Here is a 27,667-nt window from a genome sequence, read left to right on the forward strand (position 1 = left end):
TGCATCTGTAAGCCCAGGGACCAATTTGGTATTTTGCCAATAGAGCACATGTGGGGCTCAATCAGAGATATCATGCATATGGTCTGAGTGATCCAGGGGGCCTTATGGTTGAAATAATTTTCCAAAGGCTTAGGATCTGCTACATTTAGAGACTGGACTGGGATTACGTTTGGTATGAGGCAGATTATGCAGGAAAGCTGTGTTTGCCTTCGTGGTCCCTAGCCACAAGGATGAGAGAACAAAGAACACTGGTCTAGGTACACAGTGTGAGAAAATGAAGCATTTCCTTCACCATAATCTCTGAAATGCAGATGCTACATTTTGAATGGCACTGAATGGTTATGGCACCAAGGACACCTAGCTGGTGCTATGCAGTAATGGCAGCAGTCACTGATGCATGACATCCTTATATATGCTTCCACAGTTTTTTCTGTAGACAGAGAAACTCTGGAAAGAACTTGTTACATTGGGAAATTCCCATGGAAATAGAAAGGGGAAGCTCACTGTCACGATGTTGTTTTCAAAACACATCAAAGTAACATTAAAGAGCCTGCAAATCTCAAAACCTTGACATGCTTCATTTCCACAAGAGGAAGGGTCCTGTGCACTTTCAGATCAGTGACATAAGCGTAGTAAAAATGACGTTATACTAAAGGAGAAGGGTATGGTGTGTTCATCACAACAGAGGCATCACCAACAAATAGAGATATACAAGACAACACACACAGGAAAATGACATGGCATCAATGAGTAGGAAAAATTGTCCTCACAGAAATATCATGGAATTGCATACACACAACAGACCAAAAGTTTCACTTAAAAAGCCCTACAAGTCTGCATTAAATACCTGATAGTAATTGACCAGTAGAGATATAGAAGTATAGTAAAGGAAACAGGAAGTACCATTTTCAGTTCCAAAGAAATTGAAGGCCCAAAGAAAAGCTTTCATACAACTAGACTGAAACACTATCAGAGCAAGTATTGAAAATGGAGGGGAGAGAAACACTGAAGGACAAGAGTGTCTCAGAATCATAAAAGGCAGAATTCTAGAAAAGGGGAAGAGAACCTCTAAGGACGAGAAAATAAAATCAGAAATCTCAATGGATGAGATATTACCAGGGCTAAATTCTGTCCTAATCAGACTAGATAATACAGAGGGACTCATGGATGACTGTGAAAACAGGGGAACTGAAATCCCTCTATCAGAAGATGACATAGAAATGCAAGGCATAACCAATGCAAATACTGCTGTTGAATCCTGGGGTAAGACAAATCATGAAAGAATATGTTTCATAAGATTCCCAGTGGGAACAGCAAGATATAAAACAAAAGACAGAAAAGATATTTGGAGAATAATCAGACTGAAATTTGCTGAAAGCTAAGAAACAATCATCCGTACAGCAAAAGGAAGCAAAGAGTGTCCAAATTATGTGGAATCCCAATAGACCTACAAGCAGCTGTATTATCATTCTAATCATCAAAGTTCATGATCAACCCAGTGATTTTCATTGCACCTAGAGGAAAGCAACTAAGTCACAGCAGAACCGTAAGAGCGGTTTCAGCTTATATCTCGGCATAAATTTTGCAGGACATGAACGAGTGCCAGGACTTGGACGAAATCCTGAAAGAGAAAAATGTGCAATCTAGGCTAGCCTATGCCACAAGACCACCATTTCTAATAACGGCAGAACTAGAGAATTTCACAGACCGGAAAAACTTAAAAGAATTCAGCATTTCAATACTTATCTTAAAGAAATATTGTGAATTCTACCCTGTAGAGAAAAGAAGCAAGACCAAATGGAAATAAGAAATCCATCATTGGAAATGCAAGAAGAGCAATAAGTTGCAGAGAATTAACTAGAAGGCAAGGAGGACATCAATAACCTAAAGATGGGAGAGGGAAGCAGGAAAACAAAGGGGATTTTCAGCCCTATAATAAGTGAATCATCTTATATGACTCTCTGTTTGAAGCAAACAGAGAGATGCATGACCGAATGTGTTTGCAAATCAAAGAAAAAGCAAACCAATAATCAAACAAACAAAAAAAACACCAAAAGTGTACGGTTGGCTGATATATATCCACAGGTTCGTGATAATTCAAAAGAAAATATGCAAAGTGATGTCAAGGTTCATTCAGCACGCATCGACCAAATATCACTGCTTGCATGTACTCAACACACTTGTATTCAGAAAACAGATGCGTGGATTAATATTCATAAATATTGATTCATAAGAGCACATCGTGACCTAACCCAAATGCATATTTTGAATAAAATTGATTCATAGTCCGTGATACAGCTGTACAAGTATGAATGAATGACATATTCAACCCTACGAAGAGAATAAATGGCATACACTTAGAACAAAGAAAAGTAGCTCTACAAAACTGTAGTAACAGTAAGAGAGACAGACAGTAAAGTGCAGTTTGGGATTGGTTTCATTTCTAGGAATTTCAGCCCCCATGAAACAAATGGATCCATGTTCTGAGATTGTGGGTCTTTCAGCAGAAAATCAACAGAGAGATATGTATTATGGGTGAATGGATATTACACAAACATATGTTTCCTATAGTGGGCCTTTTTGTACTGTTAACTGTTAGAAAGTTTAAAGACGGGTGAAACTATAAACTTATCATGGACAAACTTCCCTTCGTTTGTATTGTGTTTAGAGTTCTGAACTAAAGGAAAGAGGGTAGGAAATAAAGGACAATGGGATGCTAATGGACAGAATCACATTTACTTTAGGAACCTCTCGTCTGATGCAGCCCCTCCCCCAACACTGATAAGATGCAGCAACCATTGTGGATGGCATTTACCGGTTTGAATCCAGGTGGAATTGTTGTGTGTTCCACAAGGCTTGTTGAGGCTGGTGGATCCAAGGTATCTGGGCAGAGCTCTGTGGGTGAATCAGTGTCATGGAGGGGCTGCTGCCCTCTGTGGAGCTTGGCTTAGGTGTATTCTTCAGGAAGATGTGTTATTTCGAGATACTGATGCTGCCCAATGGCCTGAGATCATGGGTCATTTTCTAGAAACTAAAAGGCAGACAGTGGAAGATCTGCTTGTCATCAGCTTACTGGTGAGGCTCTGATATACTTTCAGACTTACCCAGTCCTGTAGAAGTCGACTTTATGGGAGACACGAAGAGAAGCTGGCAGAAAGGCTGGCTGCACGGATTGAGGAGAGATGCGAACACATTGATGAGAGTTGTTCTGCTACAATTGAGTATACTCTCATGGAGACTACTTTAGAGAATACCAGGCTCGAAAGTCATTCATGAGACATATTGAGACTCGCTGATACTAACATAAAACTGTGGAGAGTCAACGTGCATTTGAGGAATGTACTAAATTCTCTGCTCTAAGAAGTGGCCCAAGACTCCTGACGTCTAAAAGAGAAGAGATGGCAAAGATGATAAAACCACTCATGTTCCTGGAAGAGGTCGTGAGAATCCACACATCCCAAGGGGCATTTACAAATCTCACAGACCACAGAGCATGAAGCCCTGATAAACCTTTTCCCAAGTTTTGGCTTAGCTATCAAGCAATTTCTCTTCCCTCCCCTCCACTCAGGCATCCATTTCAAAGGATCAGACCCTGAGCTGCAATGCAGCCAGAAGGAGAATAGCAAGCCCCTCCTAGAACCAGAGTTCCTCCAACTTCACACTCTGTGCACAACACTGAACTCCTCAAAGGTCAAATACTCTCAAATAAAATAGATAGGGTTTCAATATATAGCTCACACAAAGAAATGATTATCTACCCCTTGATTTAGCAAGTGCTGGGGTTACATCTTATTTGGGTGAAGAGAGTTTGGCAAGCGAGGGGATTATTTGACTGAACTTGAATAAGTATTTTTCCTCAGCTTTTCAAGACAGTGTAGGTAACTATTATAAGTCAGTTAGTGAACTGAAGTTTAAAAGTCGCCATATACATATAAGGACACAAGTTATGTGGACCGTCTTTTCCCTTCGTTCAAGTCCCGGGTGCAGTATATCACGGGGTGCCCACTTAGTTGGCTTAAATTGCTTTACCCAACACGATCAGATGATTTACCATTCTCATCGTTGATAAAAGAGAACCTGTTTCTCAATAGTCTAGCAAAGCTGCAGCAGTTTTCTCATAGCTATAATGCCTCTAGGTGTCTTGGAACCAAGCCTATATTTAAATAAGTGGTTTGGGTTGCTTGTGTCTTCCTAGAGAGAAATGTTACCCATTGAAATGACAACATTGGCCAGTATGAGTCACTGGGAGAAAGGGCACCACATGCAAAATGGAAACACTGGGTTGGGGTTATTTCATGGTTCCAATATTTATTTCATGGTTCCTGTTTGTATTGCAGACATCAACAGTAAACAGTTGACATGACACCTTCATCATTTTGGACTGCTATTTTACATTCTATCTGTCTATGTTTCCCTTAGAGCTGACAAAATGTTACCTGAATTTGACAAGTCTGGCTTGTAGGTAGATTTAGTATGTTTCAAAAACTAACTTCATTTTCATATAAATCCCCAATTTGTACATCAATTCTATTAACATTTTGAAAGACCGCAACTGAGGTATCAACACAATGTCAAAACTGGATTCTTTGGAGAATCCCTCCCACCATGGCTTTATAGAAAAAGAGATAAACAAGAATCACATTTCTGTGTGTTATATATGGAAAGTGTTGATTTATTCATAGCCAATTGGCAGAGTACCTGTGCAAACAGTGCCCACTTGCTCCCATGTACACAGCAAAATAAACATCCACTCACCCAGCCCATGGTCCAGGACACTTGACAAAGAGTGGTCTCTTACTTCCAAAGACAGAATGATGCCTCAGAAAACCTGGAAAGAGAAAAAGGCCTTGTAGAGAATGGAAATCAGTGCAGGACCTGACCTCTGCTGATGGAGCAGCAAAGGTGAAACCCTGTTTTATTTGGACGCACACTCTCAAGCGGACAGGACGCATGGGATTGATAGCGATGCGCTGAGTGTTAGTAGAATGCACAGCAGATGCTTGGCTGACAGAACTCAAAGAAATCAGCACAAAATATCCCCACAATTGATTCTGAAACCAACATCAGAGCTGCCAAATTTGGGCTCACTTTGGCTATGAACAATGAGGGATAGGGCTATGGGTGATGGCACACGCTGAGTATCAGGGAACTGGAGTGTGTTGTGGATTGTGGTTGGCCTTATCCAGAGAGGAAACAGACCTGGGAACTCAATGAAAAAGCAACAAACCAGGCGCATGAGGTTGAGTTTCTCAAAAGGTCCCATGGCCACATGCACTGCATCTGCAGGCCCAGGGTCCAATTTGGAATTTTGCCAATAGAGCATGTGTGGGGTCTAATTAGAGACATCAAGCATCAGGTCTGAGGGATCCAGGGGGCCTTGGTGTATAAATCAGTTTCCAAAGCCTCAGGATCTGCTATATTGATAGACTGGACTGAGATTACGGTTTGTTATGAGGCAAAGGATGAGGGACAGCACTGTGGTTGCCTTCATGGTCCAAAGCCACAAGGATGAGAGAACAAAGAACAGTGGTCTAGGTTCACAACGTGAGAAGATGAAGCATTTCCTTCACCATTATCTACCAAATGTTAATGCTACATTTTCAATGGTACTGACAGTATACTTCAGGGAGGATACCTAGCTGGGGCACTGTGATAATGACTGCAGGTCCCGATGCATGACATCTTTAGATATGTTTCCACAGGTTTTTCGGTAGACAGAGAAGCTCTGGAACGAACTCATAACATTGGTACATTCCCATAGAAATAGAAAGGACAAGCTCACAGTCATGATACTGTTTTTGAAACACTCCAAAATGACATTCAACAGCTTGCAGAGCTGGAAAGCTTTACATGCTTCATTTCCACAAGAGAAACAGTCCTGTGCACTTTCAGTACAGTGACATAAGCGTAGTAAATTGAGGTTATACAAAACGAAGAGTATGCTGTGTTCATCACAGCAAAGGCATCACCAGCATTTAGATATATACAAGACAACACATATAGGAAAATGACATGGCATCAGTGTGTAGGAAAAATTGTCCTCACACAAATATCATGGAACTTTGTACACACAAGAGACTTAAACTTTCACTTAAAAAGCCCTACAAGTCTACATTAGATACTTGAAATTAACTGACCAGTAGAGATAAAGAAGTATAGTAAAAGAAACAGGAAGTAACATTTTTAGTTCCAAAGAGGTTGAAGGCTCAAAAAAAAGCTTTCAAACAACTAGACTGTGAAACACTATCAGACATTTATTTAAAATGGAGGTGATAGAAACACTGAAGAACAACAGTGTCTCAGAATCACAAAAGTCAGAATTCCAGAAAAGGGGAAGAGACCCTCTAAAGACGAGCAAAATAAAATCAGCAAACTCAATGGATGAGATAATAGCAGGGCTAAAATCAGTCCAAAGCAGACTAGATAATGCAGAGGGACTCATGAATGACTGTGAACACAGGGGAACTGAAATCCCTCGATCAGAAAATGACATAGAAAAGCAAAGGAAAACCAATGCAAACATTGCTGTTGAATCTTGGTTTAAGACAAAGCATGAAAGAATAGGATTCATAAGAGTCCCAGAGTTAAAAGCAAGAAAAGATTATTCAGTCTGAAAAGATATTTGGAAAAAAATCAGACAGAAAATTGCTGAAAATGAAGAAGCAATCATCTATACAAAAAAAGTAAGCAAACAGCATCCAAATTATGTGGAATCCCAATAGACCTACAAGCAGCTGTATTATCATTCAAATCAACAAAGTTCATGATCTACACAGTGATTACCAATGCACCTAGAAGGAAGCAACTAAGTCACAACAGAACCTCCAGAGGGGTTTCAGCTTATATCTTGGCAGAAATATTGCAGGATAAGCAGGAGTGCCAGGACTTAGATGAAATCGTGAATGAGAAACAGCTGCAATCTAGGGTAGCTTATGCAACAAGACCGCCATTTCTAATAACGGCAGAGCTAGAGAATTTCAGATACCTGGAAACTTTAAGAATTCAGCAGTTTGAAACTTTTCCTAAAAGAAAGATTCAGAATACTGCCCTGAATAGAAAAGAAGCTAGTTGAAATGGAAATAAGAAAACCGTCACTGGAAATGCAAGAAGAGCCATGAGTTGCAGACAATAAACAAGAAGAAGGCAAGGAGGACATCAAAACCCTAAAGATGGGAGAGGGAAGCAGGAAAACATAGGGGATTTTCAGCCCTATAATAAGTGAATCATCTTATATGACTCTCTGTTTAAAGCAAACAGAGAGATGCAAGGACGAATGTGTTTGCAAATCTAAGAACAAGCAATCAAACAAACAAACAAACAAACAAACAAATAAACACCAAAAGAGTATTGTTGGCCGATAATATCCACAGGAACCGTTATAATTCAAAAGAAAATATGCAAAGTGATGTCAAGGATCATTCAGCATGCATCGACCCAGTATCAGTGCTTGCATGTACTCAATATACCTGTATTCAGAAAACAGATGCGTGCATCAATATTCATAAATATTGATTCATAAGAGCACATCGTGACCTAACCCAAATGCCTATTTTGAATATAATGGATTCATACTCCGTGATATATTCTTAAAGTCTTCCAACATGAAGAATGAATGGCATATTCCACACTACGACGAGATTAAATGGCATACATCTATAACAAAGAAAAGCAGCTCTACAAAACTGTTCTAAGAGTAAGAGAGACAGACAGTAAAGTGTATTTTGGGAATGGTTTCATTTCTTGGATTTTCAGCCCCCATGAAACAAATGGATCCATGTTCTGAGACTGTGGGTCTTTCAGCAGAAAATCAACAGACGGATATATATTATGGGTGAATGGATATTACACAAACATATGTTTCCTTTAGTGGGTCTTTTTGTACTGTTAACTGTTAGAAAGTTTTAAGATGAATGAAACCATAAACTTATCATGGACACACTTCCCTCCATTTGTACTGTGTTTAGAGAACTGAACTAAAGGAAAGAGGGTAGGAAATAAAGGACAATGGGACGCTAATGGAGAGAATCACTTTTACCTTAAATACCTGTCGTCTGATGCAGCCACTTCACCAACACTGTAAAAATGCAGCAACAATTGAGGATGGCAGTTACTGGTTAGATTCCAGGTGGAATGTTGGTTTGTTCCATGAGGCTTGTTATGAGCTGGTGGATCCAAGGTAACTTGGCAGAGCTCGGTGGGTGAATCAGTGTCATGGTGGGGTTGCCACACTCTGTGGAGCTTGGCTTAAGTCTATTGTTTAGGAAGCTCTGTAAGTTCGAGATACTGTTGCTGCCCAGTGGCCTGAGATCATGGGTCAGTTTCTAGAAATTGAAAAGTCAGACAGTGGAAGATCTGCCTGTCATCAGCTTACTGGTGAGGCTCCGAGGTACTGTTAGACATGCCCAGTCCTGTAGAAGTCGACTTTATGGGAGACACGAAGAGAACCTGGCAGAAAATTTGGCTGCATGGATTGAGGAGAGATGCGAACACATTGATGATGGTTGTTCTCCTACAATGGAGAATACTGGCATGGAGACTTCTGCAGAGGATCCCAGGCAAGAAAGAAAATCACGAGATATATTGAGCCTCGCTGATAATGGCAGAAACCTGTGGAACACCTACGTGCACTTGAGGAAGGTACTCAATTCTCTGCTCCAAGAACGGGTCCAAGATTCCTGACGTCTAAAAGAGAAGAGAAGGCAGAGATGGTAAAATCGCTCATGTTGGTGGAATAAGTCATGAGAATCCACATGTCCCAAGGGGAATTTACAAACCATTCAGACCACAAAGCTCCAAGCCCAGGTAAGCCTTTTCCCAGGGTTGGGCCTAGCTATGAAGCACTTTCTCTTCCCTCCCCTCCACTCAGGCATCCATTTCAAAGGATCACCAAATGAGCTGCAATGAAGACAGTAGGAGAAGAGCAAGACCCTCCTAGAATCAGAGATCCTCCACTTTCACACTCTGTGCACAACAGTGAACTCCTCAAAGGTCAAATACTCTCAAATAAAATAGGTAGGAATTGAATAATTAGCTCACAGAAAGGAATGATGACCTTCCCCTACATTCAGCAAATGCTTGGGTTATGTCTTTTTTGGGGTGAAGGAGTGTGGTAAGTGAGGGGAATATTTGACTGAACTTGAAATGTATTAGGCCTCAGATTTTCAAGACCGTATAGGTAAATATTATAAGTCATTTAGTGAACTGAACTGTAAAATTCGCCATAGACATTAAAGGACACACTTTATGTGAACGGTCTTTTCCCATCAGTCAAGCACTATATCATGGGGGTGCAGACTTGGTTTTGATAATTGCTTTACCCAACATGATCGGACAATTAAGTGTTCTCACCACTGATAGAAGAACACCTAGTTCCCAATAGCCTAGCAAAGCTGCAACAGTTTTCTCATAGCTATAATGCCTCTAGGTTCTTTTGGAACCAAGCATGTATGTATATATTTTGTTTGGTTTGTCTTGTGTTTTACTAGAGAGGAATGTTACCCCTTGAAATGCCAACTTTGGGCAGTATGTGTCATTGGGAGGAAAGGGCACCACATGCAACAGGGAAACCCAGGTTTGGGGTTATTTCAATTTTTCAATAGTTATTTCATGTTTCCTCCTAGTGTTGGAAGCATCAACAGTAAAGAGTTGACATGTCCCCTTAATCATTTTGGACTGCTATATTTCATTCTATCTGTATATTTTTTCCTTAGGGATGACAAAATGTTACAAGAATTTCACAAGTCTGGCTTCAAGGTAGATATTGTATGTTTCAAAAACTAGCTTCATTTTCACATAAATCCCAAAATATGTAAATCAATTCTATTAACCTTTGAAAGACTGCCACTGAGTTATCAACACAATGTCAAAATTGGAGTCTTCAGACATACCCTCCCACCATGTCTGTATAGAAAAAAGAGCTAAACAAGAATCACATTTCTGTGAGTTATCTCTGGAAAGTTTTGATTTATCAATGCCCAGTTGGCAGGGTACCAGTGGAAACTATGCTCACTCACTCCCATGTACACAGCAAGGTAAATATCCAATCACAAAGCCCTTGGCTCAGGACACAAGCCTAAGCTTGGTCTCTTACTTCCAAAGACAGATTGAGGCCTCAGAAAACCTGGAAGGAGGAGAAGGCAAAGTAGAGAATGGAAATCAGTGCAGGACCTGACCTCTGGTAATGGAGCCGCAAAGGTGAAACTCTGTTTTCCTTGGATGCACACTCTCAAGTGGACAGGATACATGGGATTGAAAGTGATGTGCTGAGTGTTAGAAGAGTGCACAGCAGATGCTTAGCTGACAGAACTCAAATAAATCAGCACAAAATATTCCCAGAATTGATTCTGAGACCAAGACCTGAGCTGCCAAATTTGAGCTGGCAGAGGCTGCAGAAAATGAGGGATAGGGCTATGGATGATAGCACAAGCTGAGTCTCAGGGATCTGGAGTGCATTATGGATTTTGTTGGGTCCTATCAAGAGAGCAAACTGACCTGTGACACCAATGATAATGCAACCAGACTGGCACGCGAGGTTTAGTTTATCAAAATGTCCCATGGCCACATCCACTGCAGCTGCAGGACCAGGGACCAATTTGGCATATTGCCAATAGAGCACGTGTGGGGCTCAATCAGAGATATCATGCATCTGGTCTGAGTGATCCAGGGGGTCTGGGGTTTGAAATAAGTATCAAAAGCTTTAAGATCTGCTACATTCATAGCCTGCACTGGGATTGTTTGGTTTGAGGCAGAGGAGGTGAAACAGCCCTGACGTTGCCTTCATGGTCCCTTGCCACAAGGATGAGAGAACAAAGAAGACTGATCAAAGCCTACAGCATGAGAAGATGAAGCATTTCCTTCCTCATTATCTCCCAATGCAGATGCTACATTTTGGAAGTCACTGACATGGTACAGCACTGAGGACACATAGGTGGGGCTGTGGGATCATTACAGCAGACCCTGATGCATGACATCCTTAGAAATCTTTCCAATGTGTTTCTGTAGACAGAGAAGCTCTGGGAAAAACTGGTAACATGGGGACATTCCCATGGCAATAGAAAGCACAAGCGCACTGTCACGATTCTGTTTTGGAAAAACCCCAAAAGTGACATAGAGCAGCCTGCAGAGCTGAAAACCTTTAGAAGCCTCATTTCCACAAGAGGAAGTGTCCCATACACTTTCAGAACTGTGATTTAAGTGTAATAAAACTGAGGTTATACTGATGGAAAAAATAAGTGGTGTTCAAAACATCAAAGGCAACACCAGCAATTAGAGATATACCAGACAACACACACAGCAAAAGGTCATGGCATCAAAGTCTATAAAAAATTGTTCTCACAGAAATATCATGGTTTTGTGTACAGCGAAGTGTCTAAACATTTCACTTAATAAAGCCCTATAAGTCTACATTTGATACCTGAGAGTACTTGTCCAGTAGAGATAAAGAAGTAGAGTAAAAGAAACAGGAAGTACAATTTTGAGTTCCAAAGAGATTGAAGGCCCAAAAAATAAGCTTTCAAAGAACTAGACTGCAAAACCCCACCAGAGTAGGTGTTGGAAACTTAGGTGAGGAAAACACTGAAGAAAAACAGTGTCTCAGAATCACAAAAGGCAAAATACCAGAAAAGGGGAAGAGAAACTCAAAAACTAGCCAAATAATATGAGAAAACTCAATTGATGATATAGAACCAAGGCTAAACTCAGTCCTAAACAGACGAGATACTGCATAGGGACTCCTGAATGACTGTGAAGACAGGGAAACTGAAATCCCTCGATCAGAAAATGACAAAAAGATGCAAGTGAAAACAAATGCAAACATTGCTGGTGAATCCCGTGGTAAGCCAAACATGAAAGAGTAGGATTCATGAGAGTCCCAGATGTAAAAACAAGTGTTAAAAAAAGTCTGAAAACTTATTTGTAGCAAAATTAGACAGAACCTTGCTGAAAGCCAAGAAACAATGATCTATAAGATTCACGTTTTAAAAAGCATCCAAAGGAGGTGGAATCCCAATACACCTACAAGCAGCTGTATAATTCAAATCAACAAAGTTCATGATCAACCCACTGATTTAAAATGCACCTAGAGGAAAGCAACTTAGTCACAACAGAAATTCCAGAGGGGTTTCAGCTGATATCTGGACAGAAATATTGCAGGACAGGAAGGAGTGCCAGGACTTAGACCAAATCTTGAATGAGTAAAAGCTGCAATCAGGGGTAGCATATGCCACAAGACTACCATTTCTAATAACAGCAGAGCTAGAGAATTTCACAGACTGGCAAAACTTAAAAGACTACAGCAGTTCAAAACTTATATTAAAATAAGGAATGAGAATTCTAAACAGTATAGAAAAGTAGCAAGATGAAATGGATATAAGAATATCATTATTGGAAATGCAATTAGAGTAATGAGTTTCAAAGAATAAACAAGAAGAAGGCAAGGAGGACATCAAAATCCTAAAGATGGGAGAGGGAAGCAGGAAAACATAGGTGATTTTCAGCACTATGCTAAGTTAATCAGCATATACGACTCTGTATTTGAAGCAAACGGAGAGATGCATGGCCTAATGAGTTTGCAAAACAAAGAACAAGCAAACAAACAATCAAACAAAGAAACAAACATCAAAAGAGTACGGTTGGCAGACATCTATCCAAAGGAACCATGATAAATCAAATCAAAATACTCAAAGTAATGTCAAGGTTCACTCAGTACGCATCGAACAAGTGTTGTGGCATGAATGTACTCAACAGACTTGTATTCAAAAACAGATTCGTGCATTAATATTCATAAATTTTGATTCATAATAGCATATTGTGACCTAACCCAAATCTCTACTTTGATTAAAATGGATTCCTAGTCCATGGTATAGATTTAGAAGTCTTTCAACATGACGAATGAATGGCATATTCTACCTTACATACAGAAGAAATGGCATAAGCCTAAAACAAAGGAAAGTAGCTCTGCAGAACTGTACTAAGAGCAAAAGAGTCAGTCAGTAAAGTGCACATTGTGATTGGTTTCATTGCTAGGAATTTCAGCCCCGATGGAACAAATGGATACATGTTCTTAGAGTGTGGGAGTTTCAGCAGAAAAGCAACAGATGAATATGTATTCTGGGTGAATGGATATTACACAAACATAAGATTCCTTTAGTGGGTCTTTTTGTACTGTTAACAGTTAGAAAGTTTAAAGACGTGTGAAACCGTAAACTAAAAATGGACACAATTCCATCCATTTGTACTGTGTATAGGGATGAGAACAAAAGTAAAGAAGGAAGAAAAAAAGGACCATGGGATGCTACTGGAGAGATTCACATTTACCTTAGGAACCTCTCGTCTGATGCAGCCCCTCCCAAACACTGACAAGATGTAGCAACCATTGGGGATGGCAGGTACCGTTTGGATTCCAGGTGGAATTTTGGTGTGTACTGCACAGCTTGTTGTGACTGGTGGGCCCAAGGTAACTGGGCAGAATTCTGTGGGTGGATCAGTGTGATGGAGGGGCTGCCGCCCTCTGTGGAGGTTGTCTTAGGTCTTTATTTTGGGAAGCTGGGTAAGTTCGAGATACTGCTTCTGCCCAAATACCTGAGTTCACGGGTCAGTTTCCAGAAACTGAAAGGGCTGACAGTGGAACATCTGCCAGTCATCAGCATACTGGTTACGTTCCGAGGAACTTTCAGACTTGCCCAGTCCTGTAGAATTCGACTTTATGGGAGACACCAAGAGAAGCATGCAGAAAAGCTGGCTGCACTGATTGAGGAGAGATGTGAACACATTGATGAGAGTTGTTCTGCTAAAAGGGAGAATAATGACATGGAGACTTTTGTAGTGAATACCAGGCTCAAAAGGCATTCATGAGACATATTGAGCCTCACTGATACTGGCAGAGACCTGTGGAGGGTCAATGTGCTCTTAAGAAAGGTACTCAGTTCACTGCTTCAAGAAATGGTCCAAGATTCCTGACGTCTAAAAGAGAAGAGATGGCAGAGATGATAAAATCACTCATGTTCTTGGAAGAGATCATGAGAATCCACACGTCCCAAGAGACATCTACAAATCAAATATATCACAGTGCATGAAATCCTGGTAAGCCTTTTCCCAGGTTTGGGATAGCTATCAAACACTTGCTCTTCCCTCCACTCCTCTCAGGCATCCATTTCAAAGGATCAGCACCTGAGCTGCAATGAAGCCAGGAGAAGAATAGCAAGCCCCTCCTAGAACAAGTGTTCCACCAAATTCACACTTTGTGCACAACACTGAACTCCTCAATTGTCAAATACTCTCGACTGAAATAGATAGGAATTGAATATGTATCTCACACAAAGAAATGATGACCTTCCCCTTGATTCAGCAAATGCTGGGTTAATGTCTTCTTTGGGGTGAAGGGAGTGTGGTAAGTGAGGGGAACCTTTGACTGAACTTGAGTATGTATTTGTCCTCAGTGTTTCAAGGCAGTATAGGTAACTATTGTAAGTCAGTTTGTGAACTGAACTCTAAAAGTCGCCATAGACATGTAAGGACACATGTTATGTGGACTGTCTTTTCCCTTCATTCAAGCCCCGTATGTAGAATATCATGGGGGTGCAGACTTGGCTGGGTTAAATTGCTTTACCCAACATGATCGGACGATTAAGAATTCTCATCGTTGTTAGAAGAACACCTGGTTCTCAGTAGCCTAGCATAGCTGCAGCAGTTTTCTCTTAGCTATAATGCCTCTAGTTGCTTTTGGAACCAAGCCTTCATATAAATATTTTGTTTGGGTTACCTAGTGTCTTCCTACATAGAAATGTTACCGCTTGAAATGACAACAATGACCAGTATGATTCACTGGGTGGAAAGGGCACCACATGCAAAAGGGAAACACTGGGTGAGGGTTATTTCATGGTTCCAATATTTATTTCATGGTTCCTGTTTGTGTTGGGGCATCAACAGTAAACAGTTAACCTGTTCACTTCATCATTTTGGACTGCTATTTTACATTCTATCTGTCTATTTTTCCATTATAGCTGAAAAAATGGTACTTGAATTTGATAAGTCTGGCTTGTAGGTAGATTTAGTATGTTTCAAAAACTAACTTCATTTTCAGATAATTCCCCAAATATGTAAATCAATTGTATTAAAATTTTGAAAGTCCGCAACTGAGGGATCAACACAATGTCAAAACTGGATTCTTCGGACAAACCCACCCACCATGGCTGTATAGAAAATAGAGATAAACAAGAATAACATGTCTGTGAGTTATATATGGAAAGTGATGATTTATCAGTGCCCAGTTGGCAGAGTACAAGTACAACCTACGCACACTCGCTCCCATGTACACAGGAAGATAAACATCCACTCACCCAGCCCATAGTCCAGGACACTTGCCGAAGAGTGGTCTCTTACTTCCAAGGAGAGAATGAGGCCTCAGAAAACCTGGAAGGAGGAGAAGACACAGTAGTGATGTAAATAAGTGTAGGACCTGTCCTCTGCTGATGGAGCAGCAAAGTGAAAATCTGTTTTATTTTGACACACACCCTCAAGGGGATAGGACGCATGGGATTGAAAGCGGTGCACTGAGTGTTAGAAGTGTGCACAGCAGATGCTTGGATGACAGAACTGAAAGAAATCAGCACAAAATATACCCACAATTCATTCTTAGACAAAGATTGGTGCTGCCAAATTTGGGCTCACAATGGCTGTGAATAATTGGGGATACAGCTATTGATGATAGCACACGCTGATTCTCAGGCATCTGGAGTGTGTTGTGGATTGTGGTAGGCCCTATCCAGAGAGGAAACTTACCTGGGACCCCAATGAGAAAGCAACAACCCTGGCTAGTGAGGTTGATTTTATCGAAATATCCCATGGACACATCCAATGCATCTCTAAGACCTGGGACCAATTTGGCATTTTGCCAATAGAGCACGTGTGGGGCTCAATCACAGTCATCATGCATCTGGTCTGAGGGATCCAGGGGGCCTTGGGGTTGAATTCTGTTTCCAAAATCTCAGGATCTGCTACATTCATAGCCTGGACTGGGATTATACTTTGGTTTGAGGCAGAGGATGTGGAATATTTCGGTGGTTTCCTTCGTGGTCCCATGCCACAGATGAGAGAACAATGAAGAGTGGTCAAAGTCCACAGCATGAGAAGATGCATTATTTTCCTCAGCATTATCTCTGAAATGCAGATGCTACATTTTGGATGGCACTGACATGCTATGGCACCCAGGAAACATAGATGGGGCTGCAGGAAAATTCCAACAGGCCCTGATGCATGACATCGTTAGATAAGTTTCCACTGGTGTTTCTGTAGACAGAGAAGCCCTGGGAAGAACTGGTAACATTGGGACATTCCCATGGCAATAGAAAGCACAAGTGCACTGTCACGATTCTGTTTTGGAAAAACTCCTAAATGACATACAGCAGTCTACAGAGCTGAAAACTCTTTGAAGCTTCATTTCCACTAGAGGAAGTGTCCTGTGTACTTTAAGAACTGTGAGATAAGTGTAATAAAAATGAGGTTATACTAATAGAAAGAGTATGGTGTGTTCATGACAACAACGGGAACACCAGCAATTAGAGCTATATAAGACAACACACACAGGAAAAGGACATGGCATCATTGTCTAGGAAAAATTGTCCTCACAAAAAAATCATGGAATTGCGTACATCCAATGGTATAAAATTTTCACTTAACAAAACCCTATAAGTCTGCATTAGATACCTGAAAGTACTTGACCAGTAGAGATAAAGAAGTATAATAAAAGAAACAGGAAGTACTATTTTAAGTACAAAAGAGTTTGAAGGCCCAAAATATAAGCTTTCAAACAACTAGATGGCAAAACGCTATCAGAGAATGTATTGAAAATGGAGGTGAGGAAAACACTGAAGAACAACAGTGTCTCAGAATCACAAAAGACAGAATACCAGAAAAGGGGAAGAGAACCTCTAAAGATGAGTGAAAGAATATCAGAAAACTCAATGGATGAGATAATACCAGGGCTAAAGTCATTCCCAAGCAGAATAGATAATGCAGAGGGACTCGTGAATGACTGTGATGACAGAGGAATAGAAATCCCTCGATTAGAAGATGACATAGAAAAGCAAGTGAAAATCAATGCAATCATCGCTGTTGAATCACAGGGTAATACAAAGCATGAAAGATTATGATTCATAAGTGTCCCAGATGAATTAGCAAGAGATAAAGAAGAAAAGTCTGAAATATATTTGTAGAAAAATCAGACAGAAACTTCCTTAAAGCCAAAAAGCAGTCATCTATATGAATTCAGGAAGTACAAGTGTCCAAAGGAGGTGGAATTAAAATAGACCTACAAGAAGCTGTATTATTCAAAGCAACAAAGTTCATGATCAACCAAGTGATTCTTAATGCACGTAGAGGAAAGCAACTTAGTCACAACAGAATCTCCAGAGGGTTTTCAGCTGATATCTCGACACAAATAGTACAGGAGATGTAATAGTGCCAGGACATATACCAAATATTGAATGAGTAAAAGCTTCAATCTAGGGTAGCCTATGCCACAAGACTACCATTTCTAATAACAGCAGAGCTAGAGAATTTCACAGACCGGCAATACTTAAAAGACTACAGCAGTTCGAAACTAATATTAAAAAAAGGATTGAGAATTCTAAACAGAATAGAAAAGTAGCAAGATGAAATGGATATAAGAATACCATTATTGGAAATGCAATTAGAGCAATGAGTTTCAAAGAATAAACAAGAAGAAGGCAAGGAGGACATCAAAATCCTAAAGATGGGAGAGGGAAGCAGGAAAACATAGGTGATTTTCAGCACTATACTAAGTTAATCAGCATATATGACTCTCTGAATCAAATGGAGAGATGCATGGCCTAAAGAGTTTGCAAAACAAAGAATAAGCAAACAAACAAACAATTGAACAAAGAAACAAACATCAAAAGAGTACGCTTGGCAGACATCTATCCAAAGGAACCATGATAAATTAAATAAAAATACTCAAAGTAATGTCAAGGATCATTCAGTACGCATCAACAAAGTTTCGAGGCATGCAAGTACTCAAAAGACTTGTATTCAGAAAACAGATGCGTGCATTAATATTCATAAATTTTGATTCATAATAGCACATTGTCTCCTAACCCAAATCTCTATTTTGATTAAAATGGATTCCTAGTCCGTGGTATAGATTTAGAAGTATTTCAACATGATGAAAGAATGGCATATTCTACCCTATATAAAGAAGAAATGGCATAAGCCTAAAACAAAGGAAAGTAGCTCTGCAGAACTGTACTAAGAGCAAAAGAGTCAGTCAGTAAAGTGCACAATGGGATTGGTTTCATTTCTAGGAATTTCAGCCCCGATGGAACAAATGGATACATGTTCTTAGAGTGTGGGTGTTTCAGCAGAAAAGCAACAAACGGATATGTATTCTGGGTGAATGGATATTACACAAACATAAGATTCCTTTAGTGGGTCTTTTTGTACTGTTAACAGTTAGAAAGTTTAAAGACGTATGAAACCATAAACTAAAAATGGACACACTTCCCTCCGTTTGTACTGTGTATAGGGATGAGAACAAAAGTAAAGAAGGAAGAAAAAAAGGACCATGGGATGCTACTGGAGAGATTCACATTTACCTTAGGAACCTCTCGTCTGATGCAGCCCCTCCCAAACACTGACAAGATGTAGCAACCATTGGGGATGGCAGGTACCGTTTGGATTCCAGGTGGAATTTTGGTGTGTACTGCACAGCTTGTTGTGACTGGTGGGCCCAAGGTAACTGGGCAGAGTTCTGAGGGTGGATCAGTGTGATGGAAGGGCTGCCACCCTCTGTGGAGCTTGTCTTAGGTCTTTATTTTGGGAAGCTGGGTAAGTTCGAGATACTGCTTCTGCCCAAATACCTGAGTTCACGGGTCAGTTTCCAGAAACTGAAAGGGCTGACAGTGGAATATCTGCCAGTCATCAGCATACTGGTTACATTCCGAGGATCTTTCAGACTTGCCCAGTCATGTAGAAGTCTAATTTATGGGAGATTTAAAGAGAAGCTTGGAGAAAACCTGGTTACATAGATTGAGGAGATATGAGAACACATTGATGAGAGTTGTCCTGCTACAATTGAGGACACAGGCATGGATACTTCTGTAGGGAATACCAGGTTCAAAAGACATTCATGAGAAATATTGAGCCTCGTTGATCCTGGCAGAAATTATGGAGTATCAACTTGCACTTGAGAAAGTTACTCAGTTCTCTGCTCCAAGAATGGATCCAAGATTCTTGACGTCTAAAGAGAAGAGATGGCAGAGGTGATAAAATCGCTCATGTTGGTGGAATAATTTGTGAGAATCCCCATGTCCCAAGGGGCATTTACAAACCATTCAGACCAAAATGCACCAAGCCCAGGTAAGCTTTTTCACAGTCTTGGGCCTTGCAATCAAGAACTTGCTCTTCCCTCCCCTCCACTCAGGCATCCATTTTAAGGATCAGAACCTGAGCTGCAATGAAGCCAGTAGGAGAAGAGCAAGCCCCTCCTAGAATCAGAGTTCCTCCATCTTCACACTATGTGAACAACAGTGAACACCTTAAAGGTCAAATACTCTCGCCTAAATTAGTTAGGTATTGGATACTTAGCTCACACAAAGAAATGATGACCTTCCCCTAGATGCAGCATATGCTGGGTTTATGTCTTGTCTGGGGTGAAGGGATTGTGGTAAGTGAGAGGAATCTTTGACTGAACTCGAATATGTACTAGCCCTCAGTTTTTCAAGACAGTATTGGTAAATATTATGTCAGACAGTGACCTGAACTCTAAAAGTCGTGAAAGACTTTAAAGACACAGGTTTTGTGGACCATCTTTCTCTTCAGTCAAGCACCGGGTGCACGATATTTTGGGGGTGCACACTTGGTAGTGTTAAATTGCTTTACCCAACATGATCGGATGATTAAGCGTTCTCATCACTGATAGAAGAACACCTGCTTTTCAATAGCCTAGCATAGCTGCAGCAGGGTTCTCATAGCTAAAATGCCTGTATGTGCTTTTGGAATCAAGCCTAAATGTATACATTTTGTTTGGTTTCTCTTGTACTTTCCTAGAGATTATTGTTACCCCTTGAAATGCCAACATTGGCCAGTATGTGTCATTGGGAGTATAGGGCACCACATGCACAATGGAAACCCAGGTTCTCGGTTATTTCATGGTTTCAATAGGTACTTCATGTTTCCTGTTGGTGTTGGAGGCTTCAACAGTAAAGAGTTGAAATGTCCCCTTCAACATTTTGGACTGTGATTTTACTTTCTATCTGTCTACATTATTCTTAGAGCTGACATGATGTTACAAAAATTGACAAGTCTGACTTCTAGGTAAATTTAGTACGTTTCAAACACTAACTTCATTTTCATATAAATCCCAAAACATGTAAATCAATTCTATTAACCTTCCTAAAAACTGCAACTGTGTTATCAACACAATGTCAAAATTGGAGTCTTCGGACAATCCCTCCAACCATGGCTTTATGTAAAACAGAGCTAAACAAACATCACATTTCTGTGAATTACATCTGGAAAGTGTTGATTTATCGATGCCCAGTTGGCAGAGAACCAGTGCAACCTGCGCTCACTCCCTCCCATGTACACAGCAATGTAAACTTCCACTCACCCAGCCCTTGGCAAAGGACACTATCCGAAGAGTGGTCTGTTACTTCCAAAGACAGGCTGAGGCCTCACATAACCAGGAAGCAGGAGAAGGCAAAGTAGAGAATGGAAATCTGTGCAGGATCTGACCTCTGCTGATGGAGCAACAAAGGTGAAACTCTGTTTTACTTGGACACACACTCTCAAGCGGACAGCACACATGGGACTGTAGGTAATGCGCTGAGTGTTAGAAGAGTGCACAGCAGATGCTTGGCTGACATAACTCATAGAAATCAGCACAAAATATCCCCACAATGGATTCTGAGACCAAGATCCGATCTGCCAAATTTGAGCTAGCAGAGGCAGCGGAAAATGAGGTATAGAGCTACAGATAATGGCACACGCTGAGTCTCAGGGATCTGGAGTGCATTGTGGGGTGTGGTGGGTTCTATCAAGAGAGCAAACCGACTTGTTACCCCAGGAAGAAAGCAACCACATTGGCGTGTGAGGTTGAGTTTTTCGATATGTGCCATGGCCACATCCACTGCATCTTGCAGGCCCAGGATCAATTTGGCATTTTGCCAATAGAGCACATGTGGGGCTCAACTAGAGAAGCCGTGCATCTGGTCTGAGGGATTCAGTGGCCCTTGGGTGTGAAATCAGTATTAAAATATTTAGGATCTGCTACAGCCAGAAATTGGACAGGGATTACGGATTGGCTTGAGGAAGAGAATTCGGTACAGCTCTGTGGTTGCATTCGTGCACCCATGACCCAAAGATGAGGGATCAAGGAAGAGTGGTCAAATCCACAACGTGAGAAGTTGAAGCATTTCCTTCAGCATTATCTCCCAAATGCAGATGCTACATTTTGGATGGCACTGACATGGTACTGCCCAGAGGACACAAAGATCGGTCTGCGGGATCATTCCAGCAGGCCCTGATGTATGACATCCATACATATGTTTCCACTGGTGTTTCTTTAGACTGAGAAGCTCTGGGAAGCACTGGTAACATTGGGACATTCCCATGGCAATAGAAAGCACAAGCGCACTCTCAGTTTGCTGTTTTGGAAAGACTCCAATATGACGTACAGCAGAATGCCGAGCTGAAAAACTTTAAGCTTCATTTCCAGAAGAGGAAGTGTACACTGCACTTTCAGAATTGTGAGGTAAGTGCAATAAAACGAAGTTTTACTAATTGAAATAATATGGTGTGCTCATCACAACAAAGGCAACACCAGCAATTAGAGGTATACCAGACAACACACACAGGAACAGGACATGGCATCAATGCCTAGGGAAAATTGTCCTCACAGAAATATCATGGAACTTTGTACACCCAATGGTCTAAAATTTTCACTTAACAAAGCCCTATAAATCTATATTAGATACCTGATATTACTTGACCAGTAGATATAAAGAAGTAGAGGAAAAGAAACAGGAAGTACCATTTTCAGTTCCAAAGATTCTGAAGGCCCAAAATTAAGCTTTCAAACATCTAGACTGCAAAACGCTACCAGAGCAAGTATTGAAAACTGAGGTGAGGAAAACATGAAGTACAACAGTGTCTCAGAATCACAAAAGGCAGTATACCAGGAAAGGGGAAGAGAAACTCTAAAAACGAGCCAAAAAAATCAGAAAACCCAAGGATGAGACAATACCAGGGCTAAAGTCAGTCCAAAGCAGACTTGATAATGCAGACGGACTCGTGAAAGACTGTGAAGTCAGGGGAACAGAAATCCCTCGATCAGAAGAAGACATAGAAAAAGAAGTGCAAACCAATGCAAACATTGCTGTTGAAGCCTGGGGTAAGACAAAGCATGAAAGAGTATGATTCGTAAGAGTCCCAGATGGAAAAGCAAGATTAACAAAAAAAAAGCCTGAAAAGATAATTGTAGAAAAGTCAGACTGAAACTTGCTGAAAGACAAAAAGAATCATCTATACGATTTCAGGAACTACACAGCGTCCAAAGGAGGTGGAATCCCAATAGACCTACTTGCAGCTGTATAATTCAAATCAACAAAGTTCATGATCACCCCAGTGATTTAAAATGCATCTAGAGGAAAGCAATTTATTCACAACAGAACCTCCAGAGGGCTTTCAGCTCATATCTCGGCAGAAATATTGCAGAACAGGGAGGAGTTCAGGGACATAGGCCATATCCTGAATGAGAAAAAGCTGTAATCATGGGTAGCCTATGCCACATGACTGCCATTTCTAATAACGGCAGAGCTAGGGAAATTCACAGACCAGCAAAGCTTAAAAGAATTCAGCAGTTCAAAACTTATCCTAAAAGAAAGATTGAGAATTCTACCCTGAATAGAAAAGTAGCAAGATGAAATGGAAATAAGAAAAACCATTATTGGAAGTGCACGAAGAGCATTCGTTACAAACAAGAAACAAGAAGAAGGCAAGGAGGACATCAAAGCCATAAGATGGGAGAGGGTAGCAGGAAATCATAGGTGATTTTAAGCACTATCTTAAGTGATTCACATATATGACTCTCTGATTGAAGCAAACGGAGTGATGCATGGATTAATGTGTTTGCAAAACCAACCACAAGCAAACAAACAAACAATCAAACAAAAAAACCGACACCAAAACGGTACGGTTGGCTGACATATACCAGAGAAACCATGAGTATTCAAAACAAAATACTGAAAGTGATGTCAAGGATCATTCAGCATGCTTCGACCCAGTATCGCAGCTTAAATGTACTCAACACACTTGTATTCAGAACACAGACGCGTGCATTAATATTCATAAATATTGATACAAATGAGCATATCGTGACCTAACCCAAATGCCGATTTTGAATAAGGTTTGGTCATAGTCCGTGATGTAGACTTACAATTCTTCCAACAGCAAGAATGAATGCCATATTCTACCCTAAGTAGAGAAGAAACGGCATAAGCCTATAACAAAGACAAGTAGCTCTGCAAAACTGTACTAAGGGCAAACGAGACAGACAGTAAAGTGCACATTGGGATTGGTTTCATTTCTCGGAATTTCAGCCCCCATGAAACAAATGGATCCATTTCCTGAGAGCGTGGGTGTTTCAGCAGAAAGCAACTGACGGATATGTATTCTGGGTGAATGGATATTACACAAACATGAGTTTCCTTTAGTGAGGTCTCTGTGTACTGTGAGCTGTTAGAAAGTTTCAAGACGTGTGAAACCATAAAATAAAACTGGACACACTTCCCTCCTTTTGTACTGTATATACAGATCTGAACCAAAGGAAAGAGGGAAGATAAAAGGACAATGGCACGCTAGTGGATAGAATCACATTTAACTTAGGAACCTCCCGTTTGATGCAGCCCCTCCCCCAACACTGACAATATTCAGCAACCATTGGGGATGGCAGTTACCGGTTGGATTCTAGGTGGAATCTTGGTGTGTACCGCGAGGCTTGTTGTGGCTGGTGGATCCAAGGTAACTGGGCAGAATTCTGTGGGTGGATCAGTGTGATGGAGGGGCTGCCGCCCTTTGTGGAGTTTGGCTTAGGTCTTTTGTTCGGGACGCTGTGTAAGTTCGAGATAATGCTGCTGCCCAAAGACCTAAGTTCACGGGTAAGTTTCCAGAACCTGACAGGGCAGAGAGTGGAAGATCTGCCTGTCATCAGCTTACTGGAGAGGCTCCGAGGTACTTTCAGACTTGCCCAGTCCTGTTGACGTCGACTTTATGGGAGACACGAAGAGAAGCTGGCAGAAAAGTTGGCTGCACGGATTGAGGAGAGATGCGAACATATTGATGAGAGTTGTTCCGCTACAATGGAGAATACCGGCATGGAGACATCTCTAGAGAATACCAGGCTTGAAAGACATTCATGAGACCTACTGAACCTCTGTGTTCCTGCAGAAACATTCGGAGTGTCAACGTGCACTTGAGAAAGTCACTCAATTCTCTGCTCCAAGAACGGCTCCACGATTCCTGACGTCTAAAAGAGAAGAGATGGCAGAGATGATAAAAGCGCTCATGTTCTTGGAAGAGGTCATGAGAATCCACAGGTCCCAAGGGGCATTTACAAACCATTCAGACCAAAATGCACCAAGCCCAGGTAAGCCTTTTCCCAGGTTTGGGCCTTGCTATCAAGCACTTGCTCTTCCCTCCCCTCCACTCAGGCATCCATTTTAAAGGATCAGAACCTGAGCTGCAATGAAGCCAGTAGGAGAAGAGCAAGCCCCTCCTAGAATCAGAGTTCCTCCATCTTCACTCTCTGTGAACAACAGTGAACTCCTTAAACGTCAAATACTCTCGCCTAAATTAGTTAGGTATTGGATACTTAGCTCACACAAAGAAATGATGACCTTCCCCTAGATGCAGCATATGCTGGGTTTATGTCTTGTCTGGGGTGAAGGGATTGTGGTAAGTGAGAGGAATCTTTGACTGAACTCGAATATGTACTAGCCCTCAGTTTTTCAAGACAGTATTGGTAAATATTATGTCAGACAGTGACCTGAACTCTAAAAGTCGTGAAAGACTTTAAAGACACAGGTTTTGTGGACCGTCTTTCTCTTCAGTCAAGCACCGGGTGCATGATATTTTGGGGGTGCACACTTGGTTGTGTTAAATTGCTTTACCCAACATGATCGGATGATTAAGCGTTCTCATCACTGATAGAAGAACACCTGCTTTTCAATAGCCTAGCATAGCTGCAGCAGGGTTCTCATAGCTAAAATGCCTGTATGTGCTTTTGGAATCAAGCCTAAATGTATACATTTTGTTTGGTTTTTCTTGTACTTTCCTAGAGAGGAATGTTACCCCTTGAAATGCCAACATTGGCCAGTATGTGTCATTGGGAGTATAGGGCACCAAATGCACAATGGAAACCCAGGTTCTCGGTTATTTCATGGTTTCAATAGGTACTTCACGTTTCCTGTTGGTGTTGGAGGCTTCAACAGTAAAGAGTTGACATGTCCCCTTCAACATTTTGGACTGTGATTTTACTTTCTATCTGTCTACATTATTCTTAGAGCTGACATGATGTTACAAAAATTGACAAGTCTGACTTCTAGGTAAATTTAGTACGTTTCAAACACTAACTTCATTTTCATATAAATCCCAAAACATGTAAATCAATTCTATTAACCTTCCTAAAAACTGCAACTGTGTTATCAACACAATGTCAAAATTGGAGTCTTCGGACAATCCCTCCAACCATGGCTTTATGTAAAACAGAGCTAAACAAACATCACATTTCTGTGAATTACATCTGGAAAGTGTTGATTTATCGATGCCCAGTTGGCAGAGAACCAGTGCAACCTGCGCTCACTCCCTCCCATGTACACAGCAATGTAAACTTCCACTCACCCAGCCCTTGGCAAAGGACACTATCCGAAGAGTGGTCTGTTACTTCCAAAGACAGGCTGAGGCCTCACATAACCAGGAAGCAGGAGAAGGCAAAGTAGAGAATGGAAATCTGTGCAGGATCTGACCTCTGCTGATGGAGCAGCAAAGGTGAAACTCTGTTTTACTTGGACACACACTCTCAAGCGGACAGCACACATGGGACTGTAGGTAATGCGCTGAGTGTTAGAAGAGGGCACAGCAGATGCTTGGCTGACATAACTCATAGAAATCAGCACAAAATATCCCCACAATGGATTCTGAGACCAAGATCCGATCTGCCAAATTTGAGCTAGCAGAGGCAGCGGAAAATGAGGTATAGAGCTACAGATAATGGCACACGCTGAGTCTCAGGGATATGGAGTGCATTGTGGGGTGTGGTGGGTTCTATCAAGAGAGCAAACCGACTTGTTACCCCAGGAAGAAAGCAACCAAATTGGCGTGTGAAGTTGAGTTTTTCGATATGTGCCATGGCCACATCCACTGCATCTTGCAGGCCCAGGATCAATTTGGCATTTTGCCAATAGAGCACGTGTGGGGCTCAACTAGAGAAGCCGTGCATCTGGTCTGAGGGATTCAGTGGCCCTTGGGTGTGAAATCAGTATTAAAATCTTTATAATCTGCTACAGCCAGAAACTGGACAGGGATTACGGATTGGCTTGAGGAAGAGAATTCGGTACAGCTCTGTGGTTGCATTCATGCACCCATGACCCAAGGATGAGGGATCAAGGAAGAGTGGTCAAAATCCACAACGTGAGAAGTTGAAGCATTTCCTTCAGCATTATCTCCCAAATGCAGATGCTACATTTTGGATGGCACTGACATGGTACTGCCCAGAGGACACAAAGATCGGTCTGCGGGATCATTCCAGCAGGCCCTGATGTATGACATCCATACATATGTTTCCACTGGTGTTTCTTTAGACAGAGAAGCTCTGGGAAGCACTGGTAACATTGGGACATTCCCATGGCAATAGAAAGCACAAGCGCACTCTCAGTTTGCTGTTTTGGAAAGACTCCAATATGACGTACAGCAGAATGCCGAGCTGAAAAACTTTAAGCTTCATTTCCAGAAGAGGAAGTGTACACTGCACTTTCAGAATTGTGAGGTAAGTGCAATAAAACGAAGTTTTACTAATTGAAATAATATGGTGTGCTCATCACAACAAAGGCAACACCAGCAATTAGAGGTATACCAGACAACACACACAGGAACAGGACATGGCATCAATGCCTAGGGAAAATTGTCCTCACAGAAATATCATGGAACTTTGTACACCCAATGGTCTAAAATTTTCACTTAACAAAGCCCTATAAATCTATATTAGATACCTGATATTACTTGACCAGTAGATATAAAGAAGTAGAGGAAAAGAAACAGGAAGTACCATTTTCAGTTCCAAAGATTCTGAAGGCCCAAAATTAAGCTTTCAAACATCTAGACTGCAAAACGCTACCAGAGCAAGTATTGAAAACTGAGGTGAGGAAAACATGAAGTACAACAGTGTCTCAGAATCACAAAAGGCAGTATACCAGGAAAGGGGAAGAGAAACTCTAAAAACGAGCCAAAAAAATCAGAAAACCCAAGGATGAGACAATACCAGGGCTAAAGTCAGTCCAAAGCAGACTTGATAATGCAGACGGACTCGTGAAAGACTGTGAAGTCAGGGGAACAGAAATCCCTCGATCAGAAGAAGACATAGAAAAAGAAGTGCAAACCA

At 41.1% G+C, this 27,667-nt stretch overlaps 1 long non-coding RNA gene across 2 annotated transcripts in view; it reads right to left on the bottom strand.

Moving 5' to 3' along the window:
* LOC135318861 (uncharacterized) overlaps positions 1–24,533 on the bottom strand; it is a 32,790-nt gene extending 8,257 nt beyond the window's left edge. Inside the window, exons 1-6 of one of the 2 annotated variants that reach the window (XR_010377248.1) lie at positions 24,439–24,533; positions 15,336–15,408; positions 8,036–8,682; positions 4,756–4,828; positions 3,105–3,384; positions 2,816–3,031 (exon numbers count right to left, since the gene is read on the bottom strand). This is a non-coding gene — a long non-coding RNA (uncharacterized LOC135318861). Of the gene's footprint in view, positions 1–2,815; positions 3,032–3,104; positions 4,829–8,035; positions 8,683–13,314; positions 13,522–15,335; positions 15,409–24,438 lie in introns of those variants that run through there. The other variant, XR_010377247.1, reaches the window with a different exon arrangement.
* Between the last annotated feature and the right edge of the window lie 3,134 nt (positions 24,534–27,667).

The sequence above is a fragment of the Camelus dromedarius genome, chromosome 22 (genome assembly GCF_036321535.1).
Source record: "Camelus dromedarius isolate mCamDro1 chromosome 22, mCamDro1.pat, whole genome shotgun sequence".
Lineage (NCBI taxonomy): Eukaryota > Metazoa > Chordata > Mammalia > Artiodactyla > Camelidae > Camelus > Camelus dromedarius.